Here is a 13,087-nt window from a genome sequence, read left to right on the forward strand (position 1 = left end):
GCATTCCTAGCTCATGTAATCAACGAGAAACAGGAGGTTAAAGACCTCGAGAGCATCCCCGAAGTCTGCAACTTTCCTGATGTCTTTCCTGAAGAGCTCCCGGGAATTCCTCCTGAACGTCAAGTCGAGTTTTGCATCGACCTAATTCCTGGAGCTAACCCCGTAGCCAAGTCTCCATATCGCTTAGCTCCAACAGAAATGCAGGAGTTATCCAGTTAGCTTAATGAGCTGCTCGACAAAGGGTTCATCAGACCGAGTTCCTCACCCTGGGGAGCCCCGATATTGTTTGTGAAGAAGAAAGATGGATCCTTTCGGATGTGTTTAGACTACCGTGAGTTAAACAAATTGACCGTCAAGAACCGATATCCTCTTCCACGAATAGACGACCTTTTCGATCAACTTCAGGGAGCCAGTTACTTCTCAAAGATAGACCTTAGATTAGGGTACCATCAGCTTCGAGTTCACGAGAATGATGTTTCCAAAACATCATTCAGGACTCGATATGGACACTACGAGTTCATAGTGATGCCCTTCGGTCTAACCAATGCATCGACTATGTTCATGGACCTGATGAACCGGGTCTATCGCCCCTTTTTAGACAAGTTCGTCATCGTGTTCATTGACGACATTCTTGTTTATTCTAAAAGAGAACAAGATCACAAACAACACTTGAGGTTAGTGTTGGAAACGCTGAGAACGGAGAAGCTATACGCGAAATTCTCTAAGTGCGAATTCTAGATTCGGAAGGTAGCTTTCCTTGGTCACGTGGTAAGCGAGGAGGGTATACATGTGCACCCGTCCAAAATCAAGACGATAGAGAATTGGTCAGCACCGAAGACACCCACAGAAATCTATCAATTCTTGGGTCTCGCTGGCTACTATTGCAGGTTCATCCAGAATTTTTCCAAAATCGCCAAACCCTTAACCACTCTGACACAGAAAGGTGTACCCTTTTGTTGGAGTGAAAAGCAAGACGCTGCCTTCCGAACATTGAAGCGAGCTCTATGCATCGCACCTATCCTGTCCCTGCCCGAAGGAACAGAGGATTTCGTTGTCTATTGCGATGCGTCCAATCAGGGTTTAGGCTGTGTGCTTATGCAGAGAGGAAAATTTATCGTTTATGCCTCGAGACAGCTAAAGGCACACGAAGTTAACTACACGACTCATGATCTAGAGCTAGGAGCAGTGGTCTTCGCACTGAAGATTTGGAGACATTATCTTTACAGAACCAGGTGCACGATCTTTGCTGACCATAAAAGCCTGCAACACATCTTCAATCAGAAAGACTTAAACATGACGCAACGCCGATGGGTAGAGCTACTCAGTGATTATGAATGCGAAATCCGCTACCATCCCGGTAAGGCCAATATGATAGCAGATGCCCTTAGCTGAAATAAGAGTTCAAGCCACAAAGTGAAGACGTTGACGATGACCATCCATTCCCACTTATCCGTACAGATCCGAGAAGCCCAGTTGGAAGCCCTAAAACCAGAGAACGTGTTGAATGAAGCTTTGAGGGGAATGGATAAGAAACTTGAGATCAGAGGTAATGGAGTTTACTGTTACATGGATCGAATCTGGACCCCAAAGTTTGGAGGTTTCAGGGAAGTTTTTATGAACGAAGCTTACAAGACCAAATACTCTATTCACCCAGGTTCGGACAAGATGTACCTGGATCTCAAGAAACAATACTGGTGGCCAAACATGAAAGCCGAAATCGCTACCTTTGTGGGCAAGTGTCTAACTTGCGCCAAAGTAAAGGTCGAGTATCAGAAGCCCTCAGGTCTGCTCCAGCAGCCCGAGATACCTGAATGGAAATGGGAGATGATTACTATGGATTTCATCACCAAATTACCCAGATCTCCGAGTGGGTACGATACCATTTGGGTAATTGTCGACCGTTTGACAAAATCCGCTCACTTCCTTCCGATCAAAGAATCATTCAAGATGGAAAGACTTACGCGAACCTACATCCAAGAGATAGTTCGACTGCACGGTGTGCTTGTGTCCATTATCTCCGATCGAGATAGAAGGTTTACCTCAAGGTTCTGGAAGTCCCTTCAGAAAGCTCTTGGAACCAAGATGGATATGAGTACAATGTATCATCCTCAGACAGACGGACAGAGTGACAGAACTATCCAGATTTTGGAAGACATGCTGAGAGCATGTGTCATCGATTTCGGAAAGTCATGGGACACCCATTTACCCTTGATCGAGTTCTCGTATAACAACAGCTACCATACCAGTATCAAGGCTTCCCCGTTCGAAGCCCTCTACGGTCGCAAGTGCAGACCCCCTCTATGTTGGGCCGAGGTAGGGGACACACAGCTAGCCAAGAGTCGAGTCCCCGACAGTGCTCTCACTGGTCCTGAAATCATCTGCGAAACCACCGAGAAAATTATCCAAATCCGAGATTGACCGAAAGCTTCACGAGACAGACAGAAGAGTTACACCGATAAACGACGGAAACCTTTGGAATTCCAGATTGGAGACTGTGTTCTGTTGAAGGTCTCGCCCTGGAAAGGCATGATACACTTTGGAAATCACGGAAAACTTAACCCGAGGTACATAGGACCTTTTGAGATCCTCGCTAGGATCGGTCCCCTAGCCTATAAACTCTGACTACCTCAAGAACATAGCAACATCCATCCTGTATTCCACGTCTCAAATCTTAAAAAGTGTCTATCCGATGAAACCCTCGTGATTCCTCTTGATGAGATCGAGATCAACGAAAACCTAAACTTTGTGGAAGAACCAATCGAAATCATGGACCGAGAGATCAAACGTATGAAACAAAGCCGTATCCCGATAGTGAAGGTTCGCTGGAATGCCAAGCGGGGACCCGAGTTCACTTGGGAGCGCGAAGACTCGATGAAGCAGAAATATCTGCATCTCTTTCCAAATCCATGATTTGTATCTTAATTTTAAATTTCGGGACGAAATTTTCTCTAACGGGGGGATAATGTGACAACCTGTAATTTATTCCGTCATTGTAAACCGTTCCCGTTAAATAAAACCGTTTGTATTTCAAAAATTTTCCGTTAACTTTTGGGTTAAGTTAATTAAATTGAGACCTTTATTATGATCTCGTGAGTGTCCAAACCCATTTAAAAACACGATAAAACATCCCAATTTTTTTTAATTGGAGAATTTTTAGTTTCGACCACGTCGGGTTACGACAACTAAGTCGAGTACGATCATAAGCCTCGTTTAACGTCAATATCGGGTAGATTTCCATCGGGCCACAAGCTCAAGCCTTATATAAAGGATGAGTGAACTTCAATTTAGCTTTTTACCACCACCTCATAAATTTCTCTCTCTACTCTCTCTCTAAAACTCGAGTTTAATCCAAAACACCCCTTTCAAGCTTCAAATTGGTAAGTAATCTATCCTAGCTTGTTACTAAGCTTGTTTATGATGCAAATTCGTGTTTAAACCATCCAAATGCATCAAAAACTAGTGTTTACGGTCCAGGAACATCCCCAAACCGTGAACACCTATAAATGGGGTTTTGAAGCCCCAAAACCCTTCCAAGTCCCTTCTAGTGCTTAGATATGGCTTAAGGACTTGCATGTACGAGATTTGAACACCAAAATCTTACCATTTGAGGAGTAAACATGAGTTTACGGCCCTAGAACATGCTTGGACCGTAAACCCTCATTCATGGACCATAAACACCATTTAAGGGTGTAAAAGTGTCCCTAACACCTTGTATGGCTTAGATTCGGGTCTAGAACTTTGTATGCTTAACCTAGAACCACCAAAACACATGAATCATGGACAAACATGAGTTTACGGCCGTAAAATCATGTGTTTATGGTAGTAAACTCACCAAGAACACCTTCATAAACCGTAAACTCCTTTCCAAGGTCAATTCAAGTCCCGATCACTTCCTAAGCCTTTGATTCAATCCTAGAACCTTCCCTAGTGCATTGTAAGACCATTTAGGCCCTACACGCCCTTAGATGCTACCCGAACCACTCCTAACGCTTGAATTGAAGTGTTTTCACGCCTCAGAGTGTATATTCTTATCTAATTAGTAGTTCAAGGTCTAATTAGATACAACTATGTATCTCTTCATATTACATAGGAACCTCACGTGTATTTAAGCCCCGAACTGACACTTAGCTTCCTATCCGACACATTTCTCGACTGGTAAGTTCATACCCCTACCCTTTTTCCGTGTTTTTCAATGTTTTCAGGGGGGAATACAAGCAAAAGTACATGGAAATCTTGTACTCAAACTTATTATTTCGTATGAAATGTTTCATATTCCGTATGCTTTTAACACTGGAAATCGTATTAACCAACCGTTTAACTTGCAGAGTTAGTTTTCATACTAATTGTGAAACTCATTATAAAATGTTATATTTTATATTTCACAAATGATTTTCCACATTATTACTGTTAAAAGCATTAATCTTAGAACTTTGATACGTCCTTGGTAACACTCCCCCGAGATACGAGAGTCGACACGTCCTTGATAACACTCCCCTGGATACGAGAGTAAAGGACTAATAAACAGAGTTTCCAGTATTATTACTTTTAAAATGTACTTGGTAACACTCCCCCTAGATACGAGAGTGAAGGACTACTTTTAAAATTCATTAATCTTAAGATTGGAGACACATCCTTGGTAACACTCCCCCTAGATACGAGAGTGTAGGACTACCCCTGTAACCAGAATCTCCTGGAGGGAGAACGTGACTTGAGTGTATAGATCTATACGGGATTGACTACCCCGCACATGGCTGTTAGCTACAGTCGGACCGAAAGGTCCAAGGGTGACAAAAGTCATAAAACGATACTGGCCCCGTTCCGAGCCTTATCTAGTCTATTGTATGGTTATGGAACTCGCAATCTAGATTATGAAAACTTTTCTAATTACTTATTAGTTTTATATACGTGTTAAAACTAATGTACTTTTCTAGGATAACTAGGCTTTCAAGAAACTTCACACAAACACTTTAAGTATGGTAGATACTTGTACCCTGCATTCCGAATCGATAACCAATCACAAACTTTTAAGGAAAATAAGGGTTTTTCTTGGGATAACTAAACTGCTCTTAACCAGATTGTGTAACAAACGGACAACTAAACTTTGCTTATAAGAAAATATGGGATTTTCTTGGATAATAACTTTTTCAGAGAACCAAAGGAAACTTGTTCATTTTCAGAAACAAACCGCTTATGAACTCACCAGCTTTATGATGATATTTTCAAAACTGCTTGTATTCTCAGGTCCGCATTAGACAGGTACCCCGCGATCTTTTGGAGAAGACGGAGCATTTTAGCAGTCTCGTCTTTACTTTTGTTCATTTTGGATGTATATAACTATAATTATGTATAACTTTACTTACAATCAAATGTAAATACTTCTATGTAATGTAATGGTTGTGTTTATTACGTTTACTATGTACATTGGTTGTGATACTTTACATGACGTCACCTCCGCCCCGGAACGTTTCCGCCTTCGGTTTCGGGGTGTGACACTCACTTATGTTTGTTTTTGTACACATTTAGTCATTGATTTTTTTTGTATATATTTATTCACTTATGTTTTTAATTTTGTACACATATGACCATCACGTTTGATGGCTATATGTGTACAAAGGCAAAAACATAAGTGGCTAAACGCATACAAAAAAATATAAATGACTAAATATGTACAAAAATAAACATAAGTGACTAAAATATGTTATCATTTTAGTGCATTATCCTTTTTTTGCAAGTTAGGACAATGTATACATATTATGTGCTTGTGCGCTTGCTTTCACTTAAAGCTTAAGAAAACACTAAGCGTATTCCCTGATCATATTCAATGGACACAAAATCTTGGTTTATATCCTAAGATGTCGGAGACTCGGGTCTAGGTATTTCTCATTATTTCAATTCCAAATGTGGTGGTTCCTTTGTTGATAACATGGAACCTCAAGATTTTTCTCCTTTTCATTGCTTCTCTTATTTCTTGGTGTTTAAAGATACAATAATCATCTCCCTGTCAACACTTATGGAATACATCAATTTTCTATGACAATATAAGTGATATAAGTTTAAGCAAAACTTGTACCTTGCATTCACGCACTAAGAAATTGCAAAACCACTTTCGTTATTTTATTGCTTCAAAGTTAAATATCGTTCTTGAAAAATTAAGTGTGGAAAAAGAAGTTGGTGATATATATTGTATAAGATAACTTCTAAGGAAGCATTTAAGAAATTAAAACCAGGATTGGGTATTATATAACACAATCCTAAAGTTTATGTACTTACATGCTTTTTTTGTTTTTAATTTGGATGTCTAAGAAAGCCTAATTCAACATTAAAAGTTTGTTTTCTTAAATAGTTGATTTTCTTCCACAATTGAAACATTATGATTTTATATGGGATGGTTGCACGTTTACTCATTATATGTGAAGTTGTGAACGTTTGCCAGTCATCAAAATCCATCATTCATTTTTTTCAGATTCTCTTTTTCACTATTCAAAATTATTTCGATATGCTTTTGAGAATACCAAATTACCAGTTTGGAAAAATTATTTTGAAATTGATTTTTTAATAAAACTTTAGAGCGAATTGCAAGAAAGTCACTATATTAACACAAAATTTCGATTTTGACACCAATTTGTTTTCTCAATTATGTCACTGTATTTATAATTTTTTTGCAATATCAACAAGATGACCAATTCTCATTTTTCTCCTAATAACCATTTTTCCTGAATTGCAATAAAGTCACCAAGTTAACCAAAATTTTGATTTTGACACCAAGTTTAAAATGGCAAAAAAGTCACTATATTACCACAAAATTCCGATTTTGACATCGAATTTTTTGCCCAATTACGTCATTAAATTTACAATTTTGTTGCAATATCAACCAATTAACCGATTCAGGAGATGTTATTTGGTTTAGAAGCTCGAGTTGTACAACAAATAAATAAATGACGGTCCAATGGTTCAAGCTCACTTACAAGTAAGCAAAAATGACATAGTACTCACCCTTTCAGGAGATGTTATTGTGGTTTAAAAGACTGATTTGTACAACAAATAAATGAATACCCCTACAAGGTTTATTTAGTGGTTCAAAATCACTAAGCATCTCCTAGATCAAACTTGTTGGGGTCTTTATTTACATGTTTGTACAAATTGAACTTCTAACCCACAATAACATCTCCTGAAAGGGTGAGTACGCTCTTTTCACTAACTTTTAAGTTAGTTTGAACAATTAATTGACATTCAGATGCCATTTATAGAGAAATATTCTAAAGAGAATTAAACATTAAACATTATCATAAAATTGTCTCGTAAAAAAGGTGAGTACGCCCTTTTTTACTAACTTTTAAGTGAGTTTGAACCACTAGATCGACCTAAAAAGATATGTGAAATTGGGTTCGATTCAAACCTTATATTTGAAACTCAATCCTATCACATAAGATCTTACGTGGCTTCCACATAACATTATTTTCATGCCATTTATTTGACGACCTGTTAAATTGATGGTAATCATTCATTTGGTTGACATTGCAACAATTTTGGTTGATATTGCAAATTTTTTTTGATATTATAATGATTTTTTTAGATATTTTAACAATTTTGTTGATATTGTAATGTCAATCAATTGACTGATTACCATCAATTAGCAGGTTACATAATAAATGGCGTGACACTATTGTGATGTGGAAGCCACATCAGATCTTATGTGGTAAGATTCAATTTCAATTATAGGGTTTGCATCGAACCTAATTTAACATATCTTTTTAGATCGATCCAGTGGTTCAAACTCACTTAAAAGTCAGCAAAAATGGCGTACTCACCCTTTTAGGTGACACTTTTTATTATAATGTTTAATATTTAATTTCCGGCAGAGTATTTCTTCACAAATGGAGTGTGAAAGTCAATCTGGTGGTCCAAAGTCACTTAGAAGTCAGTGGTAACACCCGATTTCCAGTTTGAATTTCACTTTTAATTTTGAGATTTATGGGTGGCAACGACATGGTAAAATTATCAGCATAATGTGGCATTGTTACATGAAATGTGTGTTTCATTTAAGACACCATGATGTGGTCATTCAATGGCTACGTTGTGGTTACGATATTATGGAAAACCCTAAATTTTCAGGCCTTGATCCCTATTTAAAGGAAGTGATGGCTAGAGTTTCCTCCAACCTCAGCCTCCATCACTTCCAAAGAGCCCTTGATCAACCCTAGACTCCTTTTGAAGTTCTTGACTCATTTTTGGTGATTTTGTGGTGCTCCAAGGAAAAAAAAGGAACTTTTTTGCATAGATGAAACAAGCAACTCATCTAAGTTTTGTAGCATATTTGTCTCATAAGTGAGGTTTGAATGGTTAGATAAGATAAAGTTTTCAACTTTATGGCTCATCTTAGTCCCTTGGTCACTATATCTTCGAGATCCAGAAGTTGAATGAGTTTTTGGAAGCCATACATGAGCTTTAAGTCATTTATACCCTTTTTGACCTAGTCGAGTGAAGGACGTGCATGGGTCATACATGTCCAGAAAGTTTGGATTTTTATAGACCATTAGGATCCCAAGAAGACTACTAGAAAGTATGAGTAAGGCGTTTCACAAATTAAGGAATCAATCTATTAAGTTTTCCAAGTGTAGTAGCCAGGACTGGGAAGATAGGTGCCACGACGTGGCGAAGGATGCATCATGATTGTTTTGTTTGGACTCTGCCACGACGTGGTGGCATGCTTGCTACAATGTGGTAGCAGATTTTTGTTGCGATTGAGATTGGATAACGTGATGTGCCCATGGGTTGGCCACGACATAGAGACCGCTGACCGTTAACTTTTTGACCTGGTTGGCTTTTGGTCAAATTGCGAGTTTTGGCATGTAGACTATGGTTTGCCCTTGGGTATTTTGATAGATAGGTTGTAGCACCGGTTCCTCGACTTTCAATCTATGGTTTTTTCATCTTTAAGTATGTGGTGAGTTTTGTCATTGTACCTTGTAGGATGCTAGATTATCTTTGTGACTCTTGCATGTATGTTAGGCGGGACCCGTCATTTGGGCAGGGGTCGTTATGTAAGTGGGACCCAGTACGAGGGCGAGGCCCATTGTGAGGGCAATGCCCGTTAGCTATGTGGGCGAGGCCCGATGCTATGTATGCTATGTGGTATTTCAGGGAACTCAGTAAGCTTTGTGCTTACGGTTTATGTTTAAATGTTTCAAGTACGTATAGTTCCAAAGGTAAGGGCCTTGCCTGATCATATTGCATCCCATGTAGTTGATTTCCGCATTATCTATTTTGTTTACTCTGATGATTGAGAAATACATTATACATTGGTTGGCTTTTGGACAAATTATTGTATGGTTTTTGGTGGTTTAAAATAAATTTATTACTATTGTTATTGGGACATTACAAGTCGGTGAAAAGGGCATACTCACCTTTCAGGAGATGCTATTGTGGTTTTAGAAGCTCGATCTATACAACAAGTAAATGAAGACCCCTACAAGGTCGGTCTAGGTGATGTTTAGTGACTTTGAACTACTAAATCAATCTTGTAGGGGTCTTCATTTATTTGTTGTACAAATCCAGCTTCTAAACTATCATAACACTCCCCTAAAAGGGTGACTATGCCCTTTTTCACTGACTTGTAAGTGAATTTGAACCATTGGACTAACCTTCATTTATTTGTTGTACAAGTTGAGAATTGGTAAATTGGTTGACATTGCAAAAAAACTTGTAAATGTAATGACGTAATTGTGAAGAAGAAAAACTTGGTGTGAAAATCAAATTTTGGTAATAATATAGCGACTTTTTGTAATTTGAAACTTGGTAAAATTTTGGTAAACTTAGTGGCAATACTTTCGTTTTCGTTAAAAAATGGTCGATTGCAGCAATCACACGCCTCAACGACAGTGTGCAGTAATCATCGATTCATCATTCATCGAATCATTGACTCGTCCATCCTCCGATACAACGGATTCTACTATTCTAGGTGAGGGTCGATCACTTATTTGATTTATCAAAGATTATTCTTCTTCATTCTTGATTCTACTAGGCTGCTAATGTAATAGATTATGAGAAATTAAGGAATCAGGAATAAGGAATTAGGGATTATGAGTTTGTAAATTATAATTGTCAATTTAATTGCATACTTGAATCAGTTGAATGTTTGAATGAATTATTGATTAAATAGATTATAGATTTTTCAGATTCATGGTATGTTTACTTGTGTAATTGTTTAATTGTTTATCTTTTAACTATTTAGTTTTTTAGATTCTTGAATGTTATTCATGAATGTTTAACTGTTTATCACTATGTTGTATTGTCATTATGTCATATTATCATATTGAAATCTGATTGAATGATTCACAATGTTGAAAGAAATCAATAATGATTTTGAAATAGATTATTAGAAACATAAATTAAATTATGAGATTATGTTTATTGTATTATTGTTTATCAGAAATTTGGAATTCAGAAACCATAGTGTTTAAAAAATCAATTATGTTTATTGTTTGTAAAATTGTAGAGATGAAGGCTAAACAACCATCCGATAGTCAAAAACGTAAAAAAGAAAACTAGATGAAGAAAAGAGAAAGATTGACGTCGGTGCTCTAGATAAGTTTATCCATAGACAACCTATTGAAGAGCATATTGAAGAGCACATTGAAGAGCACATTAAAGATCACATTAAAAAGCATGTTGAAGAGCAAGAGCATATAGAAGTAGAAGAGCAAGAGCCCGTTAAAGAGCTTGTTGATATATATGATCCAAGAAAGTGGAAAAAACTTAATTCTGAGGAAATTAAACTTTTGGTCCATAAAGGTCCTAAAAGAGATAATAGTATTATGTATGGTCCCCATAATAAATTTGGTAGACGGCTTTCTGCAGCTTTATATACAAGAACTTTACCAAATTTGGAGAAGTGTGATAGAGAATGACTAGTATATTCGAAAGAGCTAGACAGGGTATTTTGTTTCTGTTGTAAAGTGTTTAGAAAAGGGATTTCAAAAGGTAAATTGGATGGTAAAGGCTATTAAACTTCAACTTGTGGATGTACGGGAAGCTTTACTTCAAGTTGGAGAAAAAGATAATGATGCTACAATTGCAAGTGAAGCAACTTAACTAGCAGAAAAAGAACTTGACGACTTTGAATTTTTGGTATCAACTGTTATTTGGTATGAAGTACTAAACTATGTGAATATTGTGAGTAAAAAGTTACAATCAAAGGATATGCATCTTAATAATGCTATAACAGAAATAAACAATTTGATTGGGTACTTCAAGGAGTATAGAGAAACTAGTTTTTCAAAAGAGATTGTTGAAGCTAAGGAGATTGCTATTGAAATGGGTATTGATCCAATGTTTACACAAAAGCGTTTGATTGAAAGGAAAAAAAGTTTGATGAAAGTTCAACTACCAAAGTTTCACTTACACCTAAAGAGAATTTTAGAGTCAATTATTTCTTATTCATTGTTGATTAACCTATTTCTTCTCTTGAGACAAGATTTGAACAATTCAAAGAGTATGAAAAAGGTATTTGGTTTTTTATTTCCACATAATTTAAGGGGAATTGAAGATAAAGATCTTAAGTCGTATTGTCATCGTCTTGAAAAAGCACTCAAGTTTAAAGAAAGATCGGATATTGATGCCGAGAAACTTTATACGGAGTTGAAATTATTTGAGACAATGAAAACCGATGATTTTAGCAACCTTATAGATGTTTTGAAGTTTTTGAAAGAACTTGATTATTTCCCAAATGCAAGTATTGCATATAGAATATTGTTGACTATTCCAGTAACGGTTGCATCTGTAGAAAAGAGTTTTTCGAAATTGAAGTTTGTGAAATCTTACTTACGCTTCATAATGACACAAGAAAGACTTAACGGTTTGGCAATGATATCTATCGAGAAAGAAATCTTAGAGAGTATAGACTATGAATAGTTGATCAACCAATTTGCAATCAGGAATGCTAGGAGAGTTTCACAGATCGTCGGTTAGCTGTTAGGATATGTAATTACTTATTAAAATAGTACGGTTTTGCTTTGTTTATTGCTATAAAGTTTATCGTCATTTGAATAAAAAAATTAGTTTATATAATTTAATTCATTACACGTTACGGCCTAAGGGCCTTTTTTATCCATCTCGTCTTGCGCATTTGAATCCTCAGAACCGACCCTATTAACTGTATACATTCAGTCCTTATGACCGACTATTCCAAGTAAACCGGAAAAATTGACTTAATAGGGTAATATATTTCTCACTTTGTACACATTTAATCATTAATATTTTTTTGCACATTTAATCATTAATATATATTTTTTTGTTACAAAATAAATCTTTGTTATTTTGTACACATTCAATACTTATGACCGGTTTCTTAATGTTTTTCTCACGACATCCTACGCAGGACAATCATTAATGATGTGTTCGAGGTTGTTTATGTTTATGGTCACCGCGACCTCAGTTGCTTAGGTCATGTGTTTCGCTTAGGTCTTGTGTTCTGAACGTCATAACTTCTTCATACAATCTCATATTCTAACGACCATTTTATCCACGCGTTCGTATTTAAGTCTATTATATTTTTCGTTTAAATTACTCCTGTTAAAAGTAATATATATATATAGTTTTACTTATGATATTTATATACATGCGTTTTTTATGAATATATGTATGACCATTAATTTATAAAATCATAAGTAAAAATATATTATTTTTTAATGGGAGTAATCCAAACGAAATTGTATTACACTCAAATAAACACATGGATATAAAGATCGTTAAAATCCGAGATCGTATGAAAAATTTACAACGTTCAGAGCACAAAACTTAAGCACCAAGGAATAGAGGCAACGTTGACTATAAACATAAGCAACGACAGACACCTCATTAATGATTGTCCCATATATGATGAAATTAGAAAAACATAAATAAATCATTTATAAGTATTGAATGTGTACAATAACAACGATCACTTGTTTTTACAACAAAAAATTTAAGGACTAAATGAGCAAAAAAAAAACATTACTAAATGCGTATAAAGTAAGAAATATATTACCATATTAAGTATTTTTTTTTGTTTACTCGGTGATAATGACTGAATGTGTACAGATAAACAAGT

At 36.3% G+C, this 13,087-nt stretch overlaps 1 protein-coding gene across 1 annotated transcript in view; it reads right to left on the bottom strand.

Moving 5' to 3' along the window:
* LOC145102171 (cyprosin-like) overlaps positions 1–13,087 on the bottom strand; it is a 51,590-nt gene that overhangs the window by 37,073 nt on the left and 1,430 nt on the right. The gene's annotated exons all lie outside the window — the stretch shown is intronic.

This window comes from Lactuca serriola, chromosome 4 (assembly GCF_051521515.1).
Source record: "Lactuca serriola cultivar US96UC23 chromosome 4, Lser_US96UC23_V15, whole genome shotgun sequence".
Classification (NCBI taxonomy): Eukaryota; Viridiplantae; Streptophyta; class Magnoliopsida; order Asterales; family Asteraceae; genus Lactuca; species Lactuca serriola.